The sequence below is a fragment of the Varroa jacobsoni genome, unplaced genomic scaffold, assembly GCF_002532875.2.
Source record: "Varroa jacobsoni isolate VJ856 unplaced genomic scaffold, vjacob_1.0 scaffold_293, whole genome shotgun sequence".
NCBI lineage: Eukaryota > Metazoa > Arthropoda > Arachnida > Mesostigmata > Varroidae > Varroa > Varroa jacobsoni.
Window position 1 is genome coordinate 1 of NW_019213195.1, and position 12669 is coordinate 12669.

At 39.3% G+C, this 12669-nt stretch overlaps 1 long non-coding RNA gene across 1 annotated transcript in view; it reads right to left on the reverse strand.

Moving 5' to 3' along the window:
- Positions 1-9251: 9251 nt before the first annotated feature.
- The window catches only part of LOC111259096 (uncharacterized), a 4115-nt gene continuing 697 nt past the window's right edge, over positions 9252-12669 (reverse strand). The window contains exon 2 of the long non-coding RNA XR_002679418.2: positions 9252-9577. This is a non-coding gene — a long non-coding RNA (uncharacterized LOC111259096). The remainder of the gene's footprint in view (positions 9578-12669) is intronic.

The window sequence follows — 12669 nt, forward strand, 5'->3', positions numbered from 1 at the left end:
ATATAAATAATTGATGCATTTGGACATCAGAAAAAGCGGCCTACATACTTTGTACTCCTCTTCCCGATTAGTAAGGTCGTTTGGCTATCGAACACAGCCGAAGCTCTGAAGTCTACACTTCGTATAAACTAACACTTTCCGATCAAAGGGAACCGTTTTTGTTTAATCAGTTTGGAACGGTTACTGATTTTGCCGGGTATCAGAATTTATACCGTGAACGATTGGCGGCCCTAAGGCTCTCGTCGGCATGTTTTGGAAGCGCATGAATTTACGGATCGCTTATATGCAAGGTGGCACAACAATCTGTTACGAACATAAGTAAGAGGCCTTTCAAACTACCAAGATGTCTTGGGTACATCTAATAATTTTGGAAAATAGTATACATACGACAGTCATCGCAGATTATAATCTAGCTCTGTAATCTTCCCGATCACTTGCAGTTTAGTGCCTATGCACAGCCAAGTGCGAGACGTCTATAGCCCACTTCAAAGTGGACTGGCTGTTTGGTTTTGTCTGCGGCTACGCTATACCGCATATGCCCATAGGGCTGTGTATCTCTGATACTAGTGGCGAGGTCAATGATTGATTTCATTGACGGCATCAACTGTACTTAGAAGCAACCTATTTCACCTCTAGCCATACAAATGGTTCAGTCTTTCTTGGTTATAAAAGACATTAGTTGGCCTATAGTGAACGCCACGACTTGCTACCTGTGACAAGCACACAATTATATGAGTCAACTTAAGATAATGCTGTGATAAACTTCAAATAGCCAACACCCTCAATCGCAATTCAAGCAGTGTTGGCCATCAGCGACAGGGAAGCTGTAAAAACTTTAAGATCGTTCAATAAAAAAAAAGTTTTGCACGTGCATTCGCTAACTGCGTAACTAATCTGCCAAGGCATATCAGTTTTTATGATTTGTTGATCACGACGTAACGCTTTCCAAGCGATTATATTCGAAAATAAAGTATCTTTTTATTTGAACGGGAGCTCCCCGTTTGAAACAACTGAAAGATGCAGCTGTTCAAGCCTTCGGTGGCAGCTGAAAAGGAAAACGCGTTTTTTTCTCGGACAGGTGAATTGCTTAGAAAGAAAATAAAGAACTATTTTTGGACCCAAAGCTTTTAGACGACGCCATTGTTGCTTGCGAACACAGTTCAATAGGCAGCGTTTTTCGTACAAATCTACAATGAATATAAACATCGGATACTATACTTGAAACTTTCGGTCAATTTTCAGCAGTGACGTTACAACGTTTCGTGATTTTCTGAGTCGTTTTTGTTTGATTGGGACACTTATTATCCTTCATCTGACTTTATGTACTGCCTGATTCGTTTCTGCTTTATCTTAATAAAGATTATCTTAATAATCTTTCTATAGGATTCATACATTTACCAGGCATCCGCATGTTATAGAAATTATTGATTTAATATATATATATATATATGTATGTATGATAGTGATCCACAGCGTTCAGACAGGTTCAAGATGAACCTTTTAATATGAGCAAGATAATGAGATAAATATTGGAATCAATTGGACACAGTGAAAAAAAAGCCGTACAACAATCGTTATATATCTATAATTGGTTCCATCTCAACACACATGTTTGCTTGCCAGTGTTTTATCTGAACTAAGATAGAGTGACCCTAGGTACTGATCGGTGTGCAATATGAACGGCGGGTCTGACAAGCTTCTAGGAACGATGGAAAACTTAACATTGCAGTTACGCCTACATAACTTGGCGGCGTATTGCAATCCTGTCCTCCTCAGGATTATCTATGGATAATACTTCAAAATTACAGATTCTAAAAAAAATTATAACATATAATTGTATAATAGTATATAATAGATAATAACCGTTGGTTCCGTTAGGCGTGCTCCATGGTCGCGCCTGAATTTATACTCAAGAATAGCAATAATAAGTACTGCAGAACAACAATTCATTGCCATCGGACGTGCGAATATCAATCTTACCGTGCAACGATTCTTTGAATCCGAGCACGGGGCAGAATAATAATGTAGGGTTAGAAAGTTAACGCTTGGCATACCTAGTGCTTTACGCTAAGTCTGAGCGCGTTCGGGCTCAATGTTTACGGATCTCTAAGACAGATATGAACGTTTGGCTACCATCGCTTTTCTAGACCTTCAACTATATTTCATTTTATAAGAAGAACAAGCGTGCAGCTCGCACTGTTGTATTTAGACGGCTCAGATGTTCAGTGACAAATTTCATTCAGGACGGTCAATGAGCCCAACAACATTGTTAGCAAAACGACTAATTCATCCTCATAAAACGCTATTTGACACTGAAGTAAAGAGGATCGGTACAAAATGGAGAGGAAACTCTTGCGGTAATCTCCGTGTTGGATGACAAGCACGATCACGCACTGTGATTCAGCTGGCAGTTATACTGTAATTCAGCTATAGAATTTTGTTTATGCAGGCACACAACTTGCGAACATAACTTCCAAAAATAAAGAAATCAAACTAAAGATATGATTGACATTGCGACAAAGTTTAGAGCCGACTAACTATTACCGACAATGATTGCCCCAGTCACTTGCCCCGTTCCATCGATATCGTTTTGTGTCCACTTGATAGTTATGCCAGCTCAATTGCAGCCTGATTTTAAGTTGACAAGCGTAAAATTTGGCACTGAAGTTAGCAAAAAAAGAAACCTGTCTTCGTTCTCCTGTTCCGTACTGGCATATAATATGCCCAAAAGCAATTTGTGGGTTAGGTCAACAATGTTGATTGCCAGTGGATTTTGTATTCGATGGCCGTTTTTATTCGCTTCACATTAGAGCCCTGCCTCCCACGTTCTTTGTATGTGTCTAAGGCAAAGCTGCGATGAAACACGCACAGACCGAAGTGAGCTAACATTTGGCTAAGCGTAAAAAAGAGAGTAACAGAAAATGAGCTAATAACATGAGAAACATGCTTTGTTCTAGACCATTTTAACGTCCATAGGTGGCCAGAAGATGTCCACAAGTGTGTCCTTGTTACGTTGTGCTGCCTATCAAACGGACGAATGTAACGGATGTCGTCGTCCACGGCTCTATTTATGTGCATGTATTCCATACAGACTATACACGGCCTCCTCAAGTGGAAATATGTATGGTACATAGCAATTATTTAAAGAACATTAGTAACGCATAAATCCCTAGAGTATTTTTCTAGAGGAAGAGCCTTTTAACGCGTGGTGCCTATGAAAACATTTTAGGCGTATGAACTGTACTTTTGTTTGTTCTTACGCACGTGCCGTCGGCACAAAATGAGTATCTAACAGGTCATCACTTCGATTGACAGGAATTGCCTAAACTGCAAACGTTTTGATAACAGAACCGCATACTTCCATATACCTTTAGGGCTATTACCGGACTCCTATATGTAGCTTTGGATTCAAAATTCATTCTATAATATGTAGATAAATGTTGCGTACAATTTGCTTTTCATTAGTTAATTACATTATTATATACATATTAGTTACATTAATATAGCCATTAACTAACTATAGAACATTTGTAATGCTAGCGGTCACGAAGTCGTGTTTTGTGTCCCTTATGCTCGTCATACGCAATATTCAATTTTCTCTTTCTGTTGTTGTTGTTGTTTTTTCACTAACTCTTCCTAGCATTCACTATAATTTAATGTACGATGCCTACCCTAAAAGTAAAAGGAATATGGACATAGCGTAGAGCTAGGGGAAAAGAGCAAGAAAAGCAAACTGTACATTTCTGTGCATATGGACCATAGCAATATTCTCAGATTCCACCTGCAGCTTCTCCTGGTCTAATGGATACGTCAATCAGCATCCAGATCGCTAGGGATAAAAATATACCATCATTTTGCTGATAGTGACCACGTATGACTACAATGTAACTTTCGTATGACTTATTTTTGACAATCAATTGAGCGGCGCTATTCTGACAGAAGTGCTTTTATCTTTGACTGAAGAGACTGGATGTTGCGGAAGAATATATTGTTACGGTAAATCGCCTGAAAAAGGTACTAATAGAGAGGGTCAAGCACAATCAGCCAATTCTGAGTGGCTGGATAAAGGATCAGATCTATACGCTTCGACACTGTTCACTTTCGAAGTCAAATGTTAAAAATTGACATTGACGGTCTAACTAAGAGGCTGAAATTTTCACTCGAATCAAATCATGACTGCAGGGTGATTCACCTATCTATGACCGCTGCAATTTTAAAAAAATTAAGATATAATGCTTACTAGTAATGAATCGTCTCGGCGGTTATGACCTTAAATCATCAAGGGCAAAGTACTCAATACGCCAGTAGCACAACGAATCGTTAAAACTAGCCCCTCTAGTATGCGTGCAGGATGTCGGAAGTCATCGATGCAATGTGATTTCGTTTGTTTCCTTGGAAGCTTATCGTTGGCATGTACAAGTTATTTTAGGGGCATGTTAGCTTCTCCGTTTTATAAAAAAAAAGTTATTGTTTTAGTTGAGCATGATAAGCAAGCAATCTATTTTAAGGTGTGAAAACCACTGTGCATGCGAAGTGCTACTTTAGACGTTACATAATAGACGATTAAAGAGGATAAAAGTTTTACCATAGCTTATTGATAAAAATGCATAGGTAGTACAAAATCGCGGTTTGGCTCTGTGAAAATATAGCTGATAGTAGTATTTATGAGCATCGTGAGCAGACTTGTAGTTAGAGATTTTGGCGTTTGATTATCGAGCAGAGACGATAAGATGGAAGAACAACAGCTTTTAAAAGAGAAAACCTTATGGGTGCCGGAGGAAAAGACAGCAATCAACATTGTAAAAACCTGTAGTGCGAGAAAAATACTTAAAGCAAACTGCACAAGGGAAACTATAGCATAATAGACCGCAAGCTACGAAATAAACCATTGGACATGCATTTACCGCTTGCTGATTACCCCGCTTAAGATTTGTTTGCGTTCGTAGTTATGGCGCGGTATCGTAAGATCAAGTCAGAATTGGCGAGCACAATACGGTAAGCCTTTTGAGGCCTGATTTTATGTAAAAAAACCGCGTACACTGTGTCTACTTTGTGTGAGAAAGAAAGTTCTTTTCGACAATGGTTCAACATACATATTCAATAAGGAATTGTCAAATCAAAGAAATCAAAGACGGCAACGGGAATTACTTCACCAACTTGATTGAGGGTATCTGAGAAACCAATTGATTACGTCAGTCAATTGATTGTTTTATACCTCGGTAAGAGCAGGTCTTCAGTTGTTCATTAAAAATCTGATTTATTTCTCGTTTGTGAATCAGCGACAAGCTTAAGAAACGTTCTGACAATTATTTTTCTACCTGCCCGACTAAACGCGTGGCAAAAGATCCCTATTCCTGAATAATCCTGCAGAGCTATACGTTCCGATAGGTGGACCTTGTCAACAAAGAGATACAACGTTGAGCGGTTACACACCACAAATAAGCTATCCTTCGTTCAAACGGAGGCAAGAATAGCTTCACTTTCCGAATATATTATTGCCAAATGATAAGAAAACCGATCTATTTTGCGTCTAGCTTAGTTCGGTACACGCAAAGATTTCACAGCATCAATAGAACTTCGACGAAAGACATCTATGTCGTAGTGGCCCTATTGACCTAGCAAAAAACAGTTAAGCAAATAATTAACAGAACAATTATGACGCAATAGCAGACGATCCCGCTGACACAAAGCCTAGAGTTATTTTTGCTTTAGGAAAATGGTACATATTTTTCTCTAGTCAAAGGGACAAAGGTCACAATTTGTTTTTTTTTTTCTAGCGGCAATTATATCTAATCAGTGCGCATGCGTTCAAAATAATATAACGATTTCACATGGAGACGCCGCTTCTAGGGGTAATGGCGGCTTGAAAATATGACAATTGAAAGCAATTGCATATTTGTTTATATCCCTTTTCCTTGAACATGAAGACGACGTCGTTTCCAAACAATAATGTTTTTGGCAGCACAGGGCCGAAAGAATGGAACGAAGGTCACTAGAAGGTGGAGTATATAGCGGCATTATTGTTGTTAAATGATGAAATAGAGAGGCTGTAATAGTATAAGAAGCAGTTCGCGGGAGGCAATTTTCACAAAACAAGCTGTATGAGCGTGTAGATTGCGCGGGGGCTTCTAAGCGGGCAAACAGGTATTTAGCAAAAAATAACGAAGCCTTTCAGGAAAATATGTTAAAACTAAACAAAATTCCAACACCGGTTATAATAATATTCAAGTCATATGAATTGACCCTGAAACTACTACTAAATAATCTTTCGTAAAGAATTATGCTTAAATATTATACACACTTTTACTATGTGATTGAAAATCGATAACACTTCTGTTACATTAAAAATATAAAGGGAATCAATTTCTGCTAAGTTAAAAAATGAAGCCTAGCAATTTTAACACCTACCCTATATTGACTAATCAAAGATAAGAGGGAAATAGACCTCGCTTTATTTGTAAATCGGATTTATGTACCTTTGGTATATTGTTGATGAGCGCTATGGCTGCATTTCCTTTCTGCCGTCCGCGTAGCATAATCAGGTATGATAAAAATAAGTTAAGTACGTACTTCTGTTTTCGCATATTTGCAGCTCTACAACGATTTTTTGCGCATTTTACTTCAATCAGACAGTTTTCGCCTTCGGGGCTAAAAGGCACCCCTCGCTAAGATTAGCAAGACAATGGTAAGAAGATATAAGAAATAACGACCAAAATCATATTAAATGAAATCCACAAATGTATTAAGGAAATAGCTTATGACGATAATCATCGTGCAAACGGCATTTACTTTTTTTAAACATTTTCTGATGAATCCAATGAACAATGCCGAGATTGTTTAAATCTACACGAACGTAAGTATGCGTTCTTACTTCCACCTTCTTCGTAGTCATCTTTTAAGTTACACATAACTGCGCAGCGTTAAGTATTACGATGGCGGTCAGCCGTCTGAAGTTATGTTTGACGGCACTCCCGGACGTAAACTGGCAATATTTATTTTTAAGCTACTTAAGTAAAGTTGCTTTGGATAAACAGCTGCATATACACAATCAATTGTGCCCGCTTAGTCAGCGATAGCATGAAATATTGACTACCGAACATGTCTATACTGCACTGCACTTGAGTCATAGAGGCCAGTTCTAGGATAGCAGTCAAAATCTAGCGCCTATTCTTCAAAAGAGGACATTAAAATATTATCGAAAGCCAAAGATACGAGTGCAGAGCGGAGCAAATACTTTACTAGTTTTATTAAATAGATCCCTATTTCTCTTCTAGATATTTACAGTATTTACTAACTAATCTAATTAATCTACTAATCCTTGTTAGGAAGCATCAAAAGCATTTTAAATATAGACATGCATCCATAACAGCTTGACGTGCTAAGCTTTATATGTTATATCATACCATATTTATGATGGCTCCACAAGCCTGGCTAATGCTAATGTCATGGAACGATTCCTGGAACGATCAATGTAAATTATGTTCACATAGCCATTTTCAACCTTTGATTCCATTGTACACTATACACATGCCCAGCCATTCTACGGCCAGTTACCCAACCAAGCTACCCAGCGGTTGAACTTTTGGGCAGCGAGAAACATGATATAGATCATAAGGTTGCCTACAACTAATAAAAACACAGTATCCTTAAGTTCATGGAACTATACGTCTGTTCGAAAGACAAGTTTTTTTCAAGTCTCATCTCTCATAGCCCCCGTTGTGTAATACTGCAGGTCGACTCCCGTGAACTTTTGTTGTATCAAGCTTTCTTGGAGGATCGAAGTTGATGATTAGCTGAAACGACAAGCGAGATCCTCAGAAATAGCGTCCCCGCCAAGAAATAAACAAATGTGTTATGGGTTGTCCGGTGCGATACCAAGGCTCCTTTGGAGAATCAAAGTTTTTATTGGGCTAAGATACTTTCCTGTGAAACGAACCCAGACTAAGCTCACCGCACAACTTTGAAGTGAAAAGATCGTGAAGCGGATGAGAGACACAATCGGTAAAAGCCAAGTATTAAAGACGAAGCAAGGTTTTCTCGCATTTTTTCAGATTATTCTGGGAGAGACTTCTGCCAGCACGGCGAGAAATGTGTACTCCTACGAATGTAAATCGATTAACACATGTTAACGGTTGGCCGAAAGATATAGCATATCACGATCCGCAATAAAAACATTGTCTCGGTTTTGACTATGTTGATAGTCAACTCCGATTCTAGGCTCTACTGCACATGGAAGCAACTGCTCCCGTAGAGAAGAAGCTTCATCATATTTCTAGGCCTACGTCTCTTGTTTGGAAAATCTTATCTGCAATATTGAGAGAGCCCAGGTAGGTTATCGCCGTGGGCCATATACACAGTTTGAAAGAACGCGGCTATTTTCGAAATTCCATCGTCGATCGTAACCCTGTTCTCTTCATGCACCTACAACCACTGCGTAGCTATATTTATTCACTGCTATCTCATTTTGGTTGAATTGTTCGGGTCGAGATTTCTAGTTTTGGGGATCATACTTACTTCTGAGCAACTGACACGAAAAAAAGTTTATAGCAGACTTTTTTTCTTTGCGATCCGACGCCGCGACGTCGGTTGGCTTAGCCTTTTTGAATTTCGAGAAGGATTGCATTCCAGCAGGAAAATAGTCTGGAGCGAAAACGCTCGCTCAACAGAGACATTCAACACAACTCCAGCTTTAGGGCAGCATTGAAGCGTTCATTCTAAATCCTGTCCGGTCCCACTGCCTTCCTTCAAGCATAGGCTTTCAAGCACATGAATAACTTCCAGGACTCAGAACATCCGACCTAACCCTTCGAGTTCGCCTGGTCTAGGCGCGTCCCACACTGCGCCGAGCGGCGAAATCCCCTCATCTACAGCGACATTATGAGAACATTTTCGCGACGTAATTGGTGGGCACTGATGAGGCTATGGGACGGGATTGCGGTGGTTGAGCTATTTATATGGCTATCTTATGGGAATAGTCTCTGCAAATAAAAAAATGCCTTCCAGGCATCTTTTACGCAAGTAGGCATTTGTCTTATGGCAAATCATTCTGAACGCCGCGGTTGTCAGTTTGATTCTACATCACTAGTGTAAAAGTATTCTGGGCATGGCAAGCGGGAAAAACAGAACGTCGACGAGATAAGGCGAAAAGACCTCTTTAAGTTCATTTCATGCAAGAAAGGTTTATTGCTCCGAACGAGCAATAATCCTAGGAGAACCTCGGGGTCTGATCCGACAGGAATGTGTGCCCGGAGTTGTATTCCTTCACAGAGAGAATGGTTCTCTCCAGCGTATTTTATTTTACCTTTATTCGCGCTCGTTACAAGAATATACAGAGCTCCTTGAAAAAGCATCAAACATTAGTATTTTACTGGCTTTGACTATTCACCAATGACGCTCCATTTTTCTGTCTTGAAAGGCACCGTGTCCGGCTCTAAATGGGCTGGTCTACGCGCGTATTCGAATCGTTCGCTATGATGAAGGGAACGTTGAATGTAGGGTTGCTCATGGCCTGCAAGCCTCTTCACAGAAGTCAGAGATACCTCTCGTCACTTGGTCCCACGCCGGCATAAGTCGTAACCTGGAACCACACAAGGCCACAACACTGTCCTCCGCACATATATCCGCTCATTAATATTTGCTCGTAGCGTACGCAAATATCCAAAAGATTGATCGCACGTATTAGAATCGATCAGAGTTCAAAGCATTCGCAATAGTTTGACCTTAATGGCTAGTTTAACAAAAAACACTTGCCTGAAACTGATGGGAACGTTCACAGCAAAAGGATTAGTTGTACCTTTGCAGAATGATGCAATTTATTTTGCAACGGGTACGCCTTTATTTTAAAATAAATATTGTCGACATGCTAGAAAACCAAAAGCAACTGCCCATTTTAGTACATGTGATAATTATGCTCGTGACTACAGTTGATCTCTGACGAGGAACACATTGACTGTGGGTGAAGTATAGGATAGCTATTGCTCAGTGACTTCCGAATGGAGACCATATAAGCGTTTACATGGAAAAGCTGTCATCAACGAGTAGCAAACATTATTCTGGCTATAAATAAAGATTTAAATTTGCAGAAATGATTGAAAAAAGTTCATAAACCGGATCGCCTGCTTCAGTTTTGCTAGAGAACAACAAATTTCCGAGCAGAAATCCGGACGTGGCCACCAGTCTTTCAGCTAGTCTGCGACGGTATAAAAGAGCTATATAATACAATAGTTGACACTATCCGCACTGATTTATTCGATAAACATGCAACTGTTTTGTATTTGTGGATGGACCGTATGTTATTTGAATGTACTCAAGGACATCCATGCTGCCATTGGACTTCATCGACGGTCAGCGGCATTGTGTTCACGGGCCATAGTTGTGTTTTAGCCCACTACAACCAGCTATACCATTTGAATCAGGAGGAAAACAGTTATGATATAATATGATATCTGTGGCCAATTATTCTCTTACCGAAAAACAAAGAAAAGTTAAAAACCCAGTATCGGTGTTATTCCACAGTTTAGTAAAATCTTTGGAATCAAATTTAGGCAAAATATGGTGTGAAGCTTTATGTACATTACGATATATATGAAAGTGCCCGATAGACACATACTACAAACGCCAATATATTCATCGTCGAGATTGAGAGCTATTGTGATTTGCTTTCATTTCTCGCATACGTTATTACAACGCGGGCTTACACAATGCAAGGTACGCTTACTTAATCTCGGTCTCGGACCGCTTCCAACCTAGGCAAATCTCAAAACTGAAGCTTTATAAACACATTTTTTCATAATAGGTTGATTAAGACGTAAGATGCTTTTGAACATTTTATATAGCGATAATGTGATGTAACAAAAATAAAGGCAAAATGAAGTGTTGCTTTACAATGCAAACACTGTACTTCAAGTGTCTACATAATACTCGTGACAGCTGACTAAATTTCTTTTGGGGATCCTACTCAAAGTCCCCGCTGAATAGTTCAGTCACATCAAAGTATGTTAAACAATACGCTTGACAAGCCGTATTCTACCGTATTACATATATATATATATTGAAACATTAGCCTAATTGGAAGTAGTAGGCCAGGTGTTAAAAGGTTCGCTGTCTATTTTAGTGTTATCTGTTGTAGACAATCTGCGCCAAAGCGTAGTGCCGTTTAAGTTAAACGGAGTGCGAGCAAGGACGAAAATGGCCATTGCTGTTATCAATATTATCATCGTGGGCTGAGCTCTTACTGCTAAGACGACAACACTTGCGACCGCTGGAACTATCGAGATGAGTACCTTGGATGCGGGGGAAAACACTACTGCAGACGACCGAATAAGTTAGCGAATAGAATAGCGGCACCACGTTTACGTTTTCTATTAAAATTAGCTAAATACGACATCACAGAGAGGGATCAGAGGAAACTCCTGCCTCTTTGTACGTGGAGCGCACTAGCACAAATATATACTATGAAGTTATCTACCATCGTTGCGCACTCTGAAGTATGCATGGTGCCAAACCACTTTCTTCATACTTAGCCAGTCGTATAACTTGGGGTTTGGGGTACAGAAGTTCAGGTTCAGATACAAAGATGGTCTTTGACAACGTCGTATAATGGCCCCACTATTCAAACTATTATAAATCAATATTAATATAAATAGATAAACCATTACTTTGCCTATGACAGTCGACGTTCCAACATGTACCGTTGATACAATGCAAGGTTTATTATGGTTTGCATTGCGCCGCATTTGCCCCTTTCTATTTCTATTCTACACTGGAAAGTTTTTGGCCGCTTAATGGAAAAACGCGCTCGTAGTAGCTAATTCTCGCAAATATGAGATTATTTATTACCCATTAACAACTATCGTTCACGATTTTTGTCGCACAAGCGGCTGATGCTTTCGTGATCATTTCTAATTGATGGAAAAGGATTATCTTAAAAGATGCAAACGTTGGTGAAGGACAAAGCTGAAACTATGATTTCATGACACAACCATATTATCTAAAAGGTAAGAGCACGATTGGCCAGTCGATAGCAAAGGCCGATTAGCCTGATCGATTGCCATCTGCAAACAAGGCCACATAGTTCCAGCTCAGGATTTTCTTCAAGCATGCCGATATTGAATTGTTGTTAAAGCTTAAAATAAACTCGGGTACAACAAATGTTACAGTGACGAACAATATATAAACAATAATGAGAAGCAAATACATGCATGAGCGCATAGTAAGTACCACGTTCCGTCGAATAAAAACTTTTTTTGCTTCTTGAAAGCGTCTGTTTTTCGTATTGTATTTGCTAATCTGTGTTTTAGACCCTCGTACGCATGTGTTAACTTGCTACAAGTTTGGAGCAGGATTTTTTACTTATAGGAACCCCTAATGAACAATGGCCGCGCTTTTCAACGGCTCAGCATTCAGAGATGGAAAGCGTTCAGGGCCAGAAATAATCGTGGTAGCTAACGTAGTTAACGATTCGACGTACAGTCCATTTAGCTATAGCTAAAAAAAGCCAACAATTTTGTTGTAACAGTGTTAAATTTAATCGTCCAATAAAAACGGTACAATACCTCGGCATTGTTAGTAGATTAAACATAATGACGTTTGTGCATTTCATTATAATAATAATAATAAAAAATGCGATTTATTTGGATCATTTCAGAGCTTGAATACTTGTTTTTATAG